At 39.5% G+C, this 12321-nt stretch overlaps 1 protein-coding gene across 1 annotated transcript in view; it reads left to right on the top strand.

Moving 5' to 3' along the window:
- The first annotated feature begins 462 nt into the window (after positions 1–462).
- The window catches only part of ndrg1a (N-myc downstream regulated 1a), a 32385-nt gene continuing 20526 nt past the window's right edge, over positions 463–12321 (top strand). Inside the window, exon 1 of the mRNA XM_046325508.1 lies at positions 463–651. The gene's annotated coding sequence lies outside the window, so the exon portion shown is untranslated. The remainder of the gene's footprint in view (positions 652–12321) is intronic.

The raw sequence follows: 12321 nt of genomic DNA, 5'->3' as shown, positions 1-12321 counted from the left end.
ACATCCCAGCCTCCCTTTCCCTTAAAACTCTAAGCAGATTCATTAGTTTGGCATGGTGTCATATAAATACCACAGTGTTGCCAAGATTCCAGAACACACCCAGCCACAGTTCAGTGAAAGTGTACCCAAGTAATATCCCAGTAATTATCACCTAACCACAAAAAAATGGACTGTTGACAAAGTAACAAACTTCCCCGAAAAAAACTCACATCAAAGTGATCCCTCTCTGATTCTAAACGCGTTGCAAAATGAGTAAATGCAATAACTGCACTACATAAATGCACAAATGTCCAGAGATATACATATGTAGTTAAGAGGTGAGAAGTGAATGTACTAATACTTCACAACAACTGTGCTATTGACACACTTTAATCAGCAGTCTCTGTGTCATCCCATTTGTCGTGCAACCACTGTAAACTGTGTAGCTGTTTCACCAAATGCAGCGATATTGCCCAATAGCAAGTGGAGAAGGGGAAAGAGGCTGGTCTGAGGTCTTTATAAACGTCCGATACATCCGCGCTTCAGTTGCACGTAGTAAATAACAAAAATTTGTTATAGTGAAGAAATAGTACTGAGGCTATTTGCAAACCATTTAAAGAGTGTTTAAGGACTTGTTGTGGGTGATCACCAGTGGACAATCAAGCTTTATAGGTAAGTTATTTAGCATACAATAGAACGATGAATATGGTTATGGTCATAATTATTATGGCGTTGTAATTTCTATACAACTTTACACTTTGTAAGTTTGCATTTTATTTTTGTTTCTGGTTTGTATAAAATCGTACTTTCATTGACTACAGTGATATCGATATTTTTCACATTTTGTATTCCTTTTATATAATCTATTTTTGATGTTATAACTTCCACTCAGTCAGATATTTGAAAGTCGAGATGTATTTTTTATTTTTTTTGAATTGGTAGATCTCAGGATATTACAACGTATTCCACATTAAATGCAGGTCCTAAATATACAGGTCCTTTTTAAACTGTCCAGATGCTCGTGCCAGTGTAGCTGTTATTGCGTGTAAAAATATTACATGCTGCTATGCACGTGCCACGAGCACCGCTAAGCCACACAGGAAGATTGTTTGTTTACGTTTTCAACAATGGAGTTGCTGCGTGACCGGATTCTGTGGACGCCTCTACCTCATAACGAAACAACCGTATACCTTCTGCTTTTGTTTGTGTAATAGTGGGTGCACAAGCTTGCGTTTGTGTTTTTATTAGTATGTGTAGGCAAAATACCCAGGGGTGGTTGCCTACAGTCAGGCAATTGTGGACGTGACAGCATGGGCAGAAGATGCAGTGTGACATTAAGATGGCATGACAATTATTTTCAGAAGAAAAGTGACAAAATATGATACAAAAGGGAAATATTTTGTCTCTTTCATTAGGAAGTAATGTCAGTGTTCTCACTATTTCAAGATACAGTTCTGTTTAAGAGATATAACAAGGACAGGGTCTCTCAGGATTGAGAGGATATTTTTCCAATGATACATTATTTTTGTTTTCACGAGTATGCTTGGCAGCTATCACTAATGAATGTAGCTAAGTCCAATGGAAGATGGCCTACGCAGTGACCGTCTAGTAGTGAAATATCCATCCTTCAGTTTCTGTAGCATCCTCTCTCATTTGAATTGGTTCAACCTTTTACCTTATTAGCGTATGTTTTTGTGGTATCCACAGACCAACTATATCATGTTTTAATGTCACATGCTCAAGTACAGTGAAATGCCTTTGCAGTAATCAATAACAATATAATACTAAAAATAACACGGTAGAAACAAAACACAGAAGATATAAAAATAAGAATACAATAAAGTAAATAAGCATACTGTATACAGGGTCAGTTCAACACCATATTTGCCATGTGCAGGGATACTGGATCGATAGAGGTAGATATGTATCGAGGTAAGATGACTAGGCAACAGGATATATGATTAACAAAGCAGCAGCAGCATATACAGTGGGGCAAAAAAGTATTTAGTCAGCCACCAATTGTGCAAGTTCTCCCACTGTCATTTTCATTATAGGTACACTTAAACTATGACAGACAAAATGAGAGAAAAAAAATCCAGAAAATCACATTGTAGGATTTTTAATGAATTTATTTGCAAATTATGGTGGAAAATAAGTATTTGGTCAATAACAAAAGTTTATTTCTATACTTCATTATATACCCTTTGTTGGCAATGACAGAGGTCACACGTTTTCTGTAAGTCTTCACAAGGTTTTCACACACTGTTGCTGGTATTTTGGCCCATTCCTCCATGCAGATCTCCTCTAGAGCAGTGATGTTTTGGGGCTGTTGCTGGGCAACACAGACTTTCAACTCCCTCCAAAGATTTTCTATGGGGTTGAGATCTGGAGACTGGCTCGGCCACTCCAGGACCTTGAAATGCTTCTTACGAAGCCACTCCTTTGTTGCCCGGGCGGTATGTTTGGGATCATTGTCATGCTGAAAGACCCAGCCACGTTTCATCTTCAATGCCCTTGCTGATGGAAGGAGGTTTTCACTCAAAATCTCACGATACATGGCCCCATTCATTCTTTCCTTTACACGGATCAGTCGTCCTGGTCCCTTTGCAGAAAAACAGCCCCAATGCATGATGTTTCCACCCGCATGCTTCACAGTAGGTATGGTGTTCTTTGGATGCAACTCAGCATTCTTTGTCCTCCAACACGACGAGTTGAGTTTTTACCAAAACGTTCTATTTTGGTTTCATCTGACCATATGACATTCTCCCAATCTTCTTCTGGATCATCCAAATGCTCTCTAGCAAACTTCAGACGGGCCTGGACATGTACTGGCTTAAGCAGGGGGACACGTCTTGACTGCAAGATTTGAGTCCCTGGCGGCGTAGTGTGTTACTGATGGTAGGCTTTGTTACTTTGGTCCCAGCTCTCTGCAGGTCATTCACTAGGTCCCCCCGTGTGGTTCTGGGATTTTTTTCTCACCGTTCTTGTGATCATTTTGACCCCACGGGGTGAGATCTTGCGTGGAGCCCCAGATCGAGGGAGATTATCAGTGGTCTTGTATGTCTTCCATTTCCTAATAATTGCTCCCACAGTTGATTTCTTCAAACCAAGCTGCTTACCTATTGCAGATTCAGTCTTCCCAGCCTGGTGCAGGTCTACAATGTTGTTTCTGGTGTCCTTTGACAGCTCTTTGGTCTTTGCCATAGTGGAGTTTGAAGTGTGACTGTTTGAGGTTGTGGACAGGTGTCTTTTATACTGATAACAAGTTCAAACAGGTGCCATTAATACAGGTAACGAGTGGAGGACAGAGGAGCCTCTTAAAGAAGAAGTTACAGGTCTGTGAGAGCCAAAAATCTTGCATGTTTGTAGGTAACCAAATACTTACACCATAATTTGCTAATAAATTCATTAAAAAATCCTACAATGTGATTTTCTGTATTTGTTCTGGATAGTTGAAGTGTACCTATGATGAAAATGATAGGCCTCATCTTTTTAAGTGGGAGAACTTGAACAATTGGTGGCTGACAATACTTTTTTTGCCCCACTGTATGATGATTGTATGTGAGTGGGTGTAAATATATGTGCATATTTGTGTGTGTGTGTGAGCAATGATGGAGTGAGTGTTCGTACGTGTGTTGGAGTGTCGGTGTGGGTAAGTGTGTAGGGTCCTGTGAGTGTGCATAAAGACAAAAATAACTCCGTGTATCATCCCCCTAATATGAGCCATGCACATACATTTTGATATCTTTTACCATCTCAAAATGTATGTCTGTAAGAGCTTAATTTAGCAAGCAGCAGCCTGCCCTGCTGCTAATATTTCAGAATGAGGGGATTTGACAGATTAACTGGGTGACGAAAGATTAGGGAAGTAATCATTGTTTGTGTAGATGTAGCTGGATTGGTTTCTGGATTTAACCCATATGAAGGGGAAGACAGAGTGGCAGTGGCCTTAATTCTATCTATCTAAAAGGGAGACTTTGCTTCCCAATTCTAATCAGTAGTCCACAAATGGATTTTGTCAACAAAGTAGCAGAGATTTGGTGTTTTGTAACATATAACTTACATTATCTTGTTTTAAGCAGTCGATCTCAACATTTAAGTCCTTCTCAGTCAGAAAGTGTTGAATATTTGTAACGCAGACACTTTATCCCTCTAATATTTCCTGTTTTGGATGATTGCATAAGGCAGTCTCACTTCTGCAGGCCAGATTATTTTAGTGAATTGTCTGTTGTTCGTGTCTACGCACAAATTGTAGAAGAACAGAAGAATGGAAGGAAACCTCAGGAAGCTTAGGATCTGATAACTTAGTTGACCACCACACAGCTGTATCTGTGGCAATACTGTCATTGTCATATTCCCACACAGTTGGAGAGTAACTAACAAAACACCTCCATGGTTTACCACCACTGACAAGTTATTTATATGAGTGATGAATCCATCTTTGTTAAAGTTAACATATTTTGCCTTCCCCTGAATTTAACAAGAAATGTCACTGAAATAATTAGTGTCAGAATACAGTATATACATTATTTAGGCCGTTTAGCCTACTTTACAGTTTACGCCAGTCTGTAGCAGAACGTTTTGCCTATGTGAATCATGCTCATTAGGAGGGTATACATGTTTATTCTAGTTGTTGTAGATGTGCTTAGGAGGTTGTAAGATCTTAGTGCGCTCAGAGAGAGAGAGAGAGAGTAAGGAGTGTGTTTCTGCATACATTTCATCAGTGAAAACAATGAAGTGAGCAAATGTCAAATGGGCTTTTCACCAAATTACTGGACAACAGACCACGTATTTACACTGCACAATAGAGGTCGACCGATTATGATTTTTCAACGCATATACCGATAATTGGAGGACCAATAAAAGCTGATACCGATTAATCGGCTTCTATTACTGATTAATTATTTGTAATAATGACAATTACAACAATACTGAATTAACACTTATTTTAAATTAATATAATACATCATAAAAATCTCTTAAACCTCTAATAAATAATGAAACATGTTCAATTTGGTTTAAATAATGCAAAAACACAGTGTTGAGAAGAAAGTGAAAGTGCAATATGTGCCATGTAAAAAAGCTAACGTTTAAGTTCCTTGCACAGAACACAAGAACAAATGAAAGCTGGTGGTTCCTTTTAACATGATTCTTCAATATTCCCAGGTAAGAAGTTTTAGATTGTAGTTATTATAGGACTATTTTTCTCTATACCATTTTATATTTCATATACCTTTTGACTATTGGATGTTCTTATAGGCACTTTAGTATTGCTAGTGTAACAGTATAGTTTCCGTCCCTCTCCTTGCTCCTCCCTGGGCTCGAACCAGGAACACATCGACAACAGCCACCCTTGAAGCAGCGTTACCCATGCAGAGCAAGGAGAACAACTACTCCAAGTCTCAGAGCGAGTGACGTTTGAAACGCTATTAGCGCTTACCCTGCTAACTAGCTAGCCATGTCACATCGGTTACACCAGCCTAATCTCGGGAGTTGATCGGCTTGAAGTCATAAACAGCACAAAAGTGCTGTTTGAATGAATGCTTACGAGCCTGCTGCTGCCTACCACCGCTCAGTCAGACTGCTCTATCAAATCATAGACTTAATTATAACATAATAACACGCAGAAATACGAGCCTTTGGTCATTAAAATGGTAGAATCCGGAAACTATAATTTCGAAAACAAAACATTTTTTCTTTCAGTGAAATACGGAACCGTTCCATATTTTATCTAACAGGTGGCATCCCTAAGTCTAAATATTGCTGTTACATTGTACAACCTTCAATGTTATGTCATAATTATGTAAAATTCTGGCAAATTAATTACGGCCTTTCTTAGGAATAAATGGACTTCACACAGTTCGCAATGAGCCAGGCGGCCCAAACTGCTGCAAGAGAAGTGACACAATTTCCCTAATTATAAGAAATTCATGTTAGCAGGTAATATTAACTAAATATGCAGGTTTAAAAATGTATACTTGTGTATTGAAGAAAGGCATTGATGTTTATGGTTCGGTACATTGGTGCAACGACAGTGCTTTTTTTGCAAATGCGCTTGTTAAATCACCCGTTTGTGATTCGATGAGAAATTAACAGGCACCGCATCGATTATATGCAACGCACGACATGCTGGATAAACTAGTAATATCATCAACCATGTGTAGTTAACTAGTGATTATGTTAAGATTGATTGTTTTTCATAAGATAAGTTTAATGCTAGCTAGCAACTTACCTTGGTTTCTTGCTGCCCTCACATAACAGGTAGTCAGCCTGCCACGCAGGCTCCTCCTGGAGTGCAATGTAATGTAGGTGGTTAGAGCGTTTGACTATTAACCAGAAGATTGCAAAAACAAACCCCCGAGCTGACAAAGTAAAAATCTGTCATTCTGCCCCTGAACAAGGCAGTTAACCCACCGTTCCTAGGCCGTCATTGGAAATAAGAATGTGTTCTTAACTGACTTGCCTGGTTAAATAAAGGTGTGTAAAAAAAATTTAATTGGCAAATATAAAAAAAAACTTGTCCAAAAATACTGATTACCGATTGCTATGAAAACTTGAAATCGCCCCTAATTAATTGGCTATTCCGATTAATCGGTCGACCTCTACTGCACAACCTAATTGACAAACAAAAAAACAAAGGCAAAAGCTTTTGACTCAATTAGGCATGAGGGTCTGCTATTCAAATTGAGGGAAAGCATTGTTGGTGGAAAAACATACAACATTAGAAAATTAATGTACAGAAACAAGTGTGTGTGTGTGTGTGTGTGGTTAAAACATTTCTTTCCACAGGGCCGTGGGGTGAGACAGGGATGCAGCTTGAGCTCTTCAACATACAGTTGAAGTCAGAAGTTTACATACACTTAGGTTGGAGTCAATTAAACTTGTTTTTCAACTACAACGAAAATGTATTGTTAACAAACAATAGATGTGTAAAGTATGTTAGGACATGTACTTTGTGCATGACACAAGTCATTTTTCCAACAATTATTTACAGACCGATTATTTCACTGTATCACAATTTCAGTAGGTCAGAAGTTTACATACACTTGACTGTGCCTTTAAACAGCTTGGAAAATTTCAGAAAATGATGTCATGGCTTTAGAAGCTTCTGATAGGCTAATTGACATAATTTGAGTCAATTGGAGGTGTACCTGTGGATGTATTTCAAGGCCTACCTTCAAACTCAGTGCCTCTGCTTGACATCATGGGAAAATCAGAAGAAATCAGCCAAGACCTCAGAAAAATAATTGTAGACCTCCACAAGTCTGGTTCATCCTTGGGAGCAATTTCTGAACGTGGTATCTTCAGACGTTTATCTGTACAAACAATAGTACAAAAGTATAGACACTATGGCACCACGTAGCCGTCATACCGCTCAGGAAGGAGATGTGTTCTGTCTCCTAGAGATGAACGTACTTTGGTGTGAAAAGTGCAAATCAATCCCAGAACAGCAAGACTTTTGTATCTGTTTCCTCCAGCATCTTCACAAGGTATCTATATCCACAGTAAAACGAGTCCTATATCGACATAACCTGAACGCCCGCTCAGCAAGGAAGAAGCCACTGCTCCAAAACCGCCATAAAAAAGCCAGACATGGGGACAAAGATCATACTTTTTGGAGGAATGTCCTCTGGTCTGATGAAACAAAAATAGAACTGTTTGGCCCTTTAATCCATTGTTATGTTTGGAGGAAAAAGGGGGAGGCTTGCAAGCCGAAGAACACCATCCCAACCGTGAAGCACGGGGGTGGCAGCATCATGTTGTGGGGGTGCTTTGCTGCAGGAGGGACTGGTGCACAAAATAGATGGCCTCGTGAGGTAGGAAAATGATGTGGATATATTGAAGCAACATCTCAAGACATCAGTTAGGACGTTAAAGCTTGGTTGCAAATGGGTCTTCCAATTGGACAATGACCCCAAGCATACTTCCAAAGTTGTGGCGAAATGGCTTAAGGACAACAAAGTAAAGGTATTGGAGTGGCCATCACAAAGCCCTGACCTCAATCCTATAGAAAATATATGGGCAGAACTGAAAAAGCATGTGCGAGCAAGGAGGCCAACAAACCTGTCTCAGTTACTCCAGCTCTGTCAAGAGGAATTGGTCACAAATCCCCCAATTTATTGTTGGAAGCTTGTGGATGGCTACCCGAAATGTTTGACCCAAGTCAAACAATTTAAAGACAATGCTTCCAAATACTAATTGAGTGTATGTAAACTTCTGACCCACTGGGAGTGTGATGATAGAAATAAAAGCTGAAATAAATCACTCTATTCTGACATTTCACATTCTTAAAATAAAGTGGTGATCCTAACTGACCTAAGACAGATAATTTTTACTAGGATTAAATGTCAGGAATTGTGAAATTGAGTTTAAATATATTTGGCTAAGGTGTATGTAAACCTCCGACTTCAAATGTATATTAACAAATTGGCGGGGTCACTAGAACAGTCTGCAGCACCCGGCCTCACCCTACTAGAATCTGAAGTCAAATGCCTACTGTTTTCTGATGATCTGGCGCTTCTGTCTCCAACCAAGGAGGGCCTACAGCAGCATCTAGATCTACACAGATTCTGTCAGACCTGGGTCCTGACAGTAAATCTCAGTAAGACAAAAATAATGGTGTTCCAATAAAGGTCCAGTTGCTAGGACCACAAATGCAAATTCCATCTAGACATCGTTGCCCTAGAGCACACAAAAAACTATACATACCTCGGCCTAAATATCAGCACAACAGGTGACTTCCTCAAAGTTGTAAACAATCTGAGGGCCTTCTACGCCATCAAAATGAACATGAAATTTGACATACTGTCACGCTCCTCTCCCTGTAAGTGACTGGACCAAAGCGCAGCGTGGTACGTGTTCATGATATTTTATTAAATCAAAACATAAATAACAGAGAAAAACAAACAGTTCTGTAAGGAAACTAAACTATACAGAAAACAATTACCCACAAAAACCCTGTGGGAAAAAGCTACCTAAGTATGGTTCACCATCAGAGACAACAATAGACAGCTGTCCCTGATTGAGAACCATACCCGGCCAAAATAAAGAAATACAAAAACATAGAAAAATGAACATAGAATGCCCACCCAAATCACACCCTGACCAAACCAAAATAGAGACATAAAAAGCTCTAAGGTCAGGGCGTGACATATACCATTTATCAAATCAAATTTATTTATATAGCCCTTCTTACATCAGCTGATATATCAAAGTGCTGTACAGAAACCCAGCCTAAAACCCCAAACAGCAAGCAATGCAGGTGTAGAAGCACCGTGGCTAGGAAAAACTCCCTAGAAAGGCCAAAACCTAGGATCTGGCTAAATGCTTGACTTATAGAACCCATTGACCCTTATGGTGGTGAGGTCTGGGGTCTGCACACCAACCAATAACTCACAAAATGGGGACACCAAATTTAGACTCTGCATGCAGAATTCTGAAAAAATATCCTTCTTGTACAACGTGAAACACAAAATAATGCATGCAGAGCTGAATTGGGCAGATACCCGCGAATGATCAAAATCCAGAAAAGAGTGGTTCAGTTCTACAACCATCTAAAAGGAAGTGATTCCCAGCCATTATCCACAGAGAGAAGAACCGGGATAAGAGTCCACTAAGCAAGCTGGTCCTGGAGCTCTGTTCACAAACAAACCACACAGAGCCCCAAGACAGCAACACCATTAGACCCAACCAAATCACAAGATAACAAAAAGATAATTACTTGACACATTGCTCAGTTTTTTTGGTTAATTCCTTCCAAACTATGCTATCTGGCCCTTCCAAACTATGCTATCTGGCCCTTCCAAACTAATGCTATTTGGCCCTAAACAGGCTATGTGCACACTGCCCACACAATGAGGTAGAAATTGAGCTGCACTTCCTAACTTCCTGCCAAATGTATGACCATATTAGAGACACATATTTTCCTCAGATTACACAGACCCATGAGGAATTCAAAAACAAATCAAATGTTGATAAACTCCCGTATCTACTGGGTGAAATACCACAGTGTGCATCACAGCAGAAATATTTGTCACCTGTTTCCACAAGAAAAGGGCAACTAGTGAAGAACATTGTAAATACAACCCATATTTATGTTTATTTTCCCTTTTGTACTTTAACTATTTGAACATCGTTACACTGTATATATATACACATACAGTGGGGAGAACAAGTATTTGATACACTGCCTATTTTGCAGGTTTTCCTACTTACAAAGCATGTAGAGGTCTGTAATTGTTATCATAGGTACACTTCAACTGTGAGAGACTGACTCTAAAAAATCCAGAAAATCACATTGTATGATTTTTAAGTAATTCATTTGCATTTTATTGCATGACATAAGTATTTGATACATCTGAAAAGCAGAACTTAATATTTGGTACAGAAACCTTTGTTTGCAATTACAGAGATAATACGTTTCCTGTAGTTCTTGACCAGGTTTGCACACACTGCAGCAGGGGATTTTGGCCCACTCCTCAAAACAGACCTTCTCCAGATCCGGAAGAATATATACAGTGGGGAGAACAAGTATTTGATACACTGCCTATTTTGCAGGTTTTCCTACTTACAAAACATGTAGAGGTCTGTAATTGTTATCATAGGTACACTTCAACTGTGAGAGACGGAATCTAAAACAAAAATCCATATATATATATATATATATAGCCATAATACGACATTTGAAATGTCTCTTTCTTTGGAACTTTTGTGAGTGTAATGTTTACTGTTCATTTTAGATTGTTTATTTCACTTTTGTTTATTACCGGTTTCAATTACTTTGGCAATACAAACGTATGTTTCCCATGCCACTAAAGCCATTTGAATTGGATTGGGAGAGAGTTCTGTACTCGTGAGGTGCCCCATGTGGATCTCAATGAGACATTACTGATGTCCTGAGAGGTGTTTGATACCGCCAGGTAATATATTAGTTATGGGGCGTCAGAAGGGAATCTTATCTTGTAAATATAGGTTTGCCTAGTGGCCTCAAACTACTTGCTCAGCACCTTGCCTATTTACAGGTCTGGGAACTGGTTTGTGTTTAATGTTACTTTCCTATGCTAAGTAGGGTTAACCTTGTTGCTGTAAATACATATTTTCTGTTATCTGAATTTCCAGATGATTTATGGTTACGTAACTTCTCTCACATGCTTTCAGTTGAATTGAATGTTGGAATGTCAGTGGGAGCTGGCAGACAGTTTCTCCAACAAAGGATTCGCAGTAGAAGGCGTCCATGTTTTTCCTAAAAACCACAGAAATATTTCCCTTTTTTATTTTTTATTATTATTATTATTTTTATACTACTCTTCATCTACGCTATTGTGAGGCCTGGCTGAAGTGCATCCCAAATGACTACCTATGTAGTACACTACTTTTGACCAACACTACATAGGGAATAGGGTGTTATTTGGCACAAATCCCTAGAGTCATGAGGCTGTTTTGTTGAAAAGCTGGCCAGATGCCCAAAAATGAATCACTTCCTGTAGCCCTTTCATGCAGTCAATGGCCAAAAGTGCCCCTTTTGGCCTCATGAGTGGAATGTTGTTAACACTTTTCATAATTAATAAAGATTATTGCGTTTAAAAAATGGACACATACAGTATGTCACAGTTTTTTTATATTTCATTCTTCTCTGATGTATATAAAGTGTAATATTGGGACGCAGACTCAAAATGTAATACATTTCAACATTATATCTGACATGGTACAGGTGTCTCCTTTTTTTGCCCATGACCACCATGTGTGTGTGTGTGTGTGTGAGGTGCACACTTTTGTTTCAAAGTACATTTGTTTAAGACTACCAATAATGTTTAGCCCACTGATTTAGCATTACTGCAGTAAAAGGTTAAAGATTACCCAGAAGAGACGCATCTGAAACCTGTAGAGACGCATCTCAAACCTGTAGGTAGATCAGATGCAAAATATACTATTATAGCTGAGAGCAGGAGAGACAGAGGGGGAGAGAGACACAGCAAGAAAGAAAGAGTGAGGCAGGAAGAGGGAGAGATTTACTGAGAGGGTATGAGAGAGGATTCGTCACAGATAATGTGTGTGTGATGGGAGCTATGGAAGCTGTGCCTTGTCAGTAGCTTCCTGTGAGCCGGCCAAGCCCAGTTAGCCCACCACACCACAGAGGAAGAGCCTGATTCTTGGCCTATACAAGCCTGTCCTGCCTCGGCCTGCCTGCCTGTCCTGCCTCGGTCTGCCGGACACAAAGCCCCCGCCTGTTTACCATCTGATTTGATTAGCATGCACAGCAGCGCTCCCACTCTCCTACCAAAATGGCATCACGATCCACAACAGCATGATCTGCAGACAGCAGCTTGATTTCGTTTCTCCCTC

The sequence above is a fragment of the Oncorhynchus gorbuscha genome, linkage group LG24 (genome assembly GCF_021184085.1).
Source record: "Oncorhynchus gorbuscha isolate QuinsamMale2020 ecotype Even-year linkage group LG24, OgorEven_v1.0, whole genome shotgun sequence".
NCBI lineage: Eukaryota > Metazoa > Chordata > Actinopteri > Salmoniformes > Salmonidae > Oncorhynchus > Oncorhynchus gorbuscha.
The sequence above is the reverse complement of the archived record's forward strand: the minus strand, read 5'-3'. Positions and strand labels throughout refer to the sequence as shown.